Source organism: Otolemur garnettii, unplaced genomic scaffold (genome assembly GCF_000181295.1).
Source record: "Otolemur garnettii isolate 467f Iridium unplaced genomic scaffold, OtoGar3 scaffold00002, whole genome shotgun sequence".
Classification (NCBI taxonomy): Eukaryota; Metazoa; Chordata; class Mammalia; order Primates; family Galagidae; genus Otolemur; species Otolemur garnettii.
The window spans coordinates 3,196,210-3,196,557 of NW_003852397.1; positions in this window are offsets into that span (position 1 = coordinate 3,196,210).

Sequence of the window (348 nt, forward strand, 5' to 3'; positions counted from 1 at the left end):
AACTCACAGCAATCTCAAACCCTTGGGCTTATGGAATTCTCTTGCCTCAGCCTCCCAAGTAGCTGGGACTACAGGTGCCCGCCACAACACCCGGCTGTTTTTTTGTTGCAGTTGTTCAGCTGTTGTTTAGCTGGCCTGGGCCGGGTTCAAACCCACCACCTTTGGTGTATGTGGCTGGCACCGACCGTAACCACTGTGTTATAGGTGCCGAGTCGAAAATAATGGAATTTTTAAAATTGCTTTTGTTATGAACTTTCATTAACATTTTTAATCTCCCTCCGTTTCCTCAAATATCTGGCTATCTGTACCGAGGCAAAATGTGTGTTTTCTGTGCAGGCCTAGGTTAAA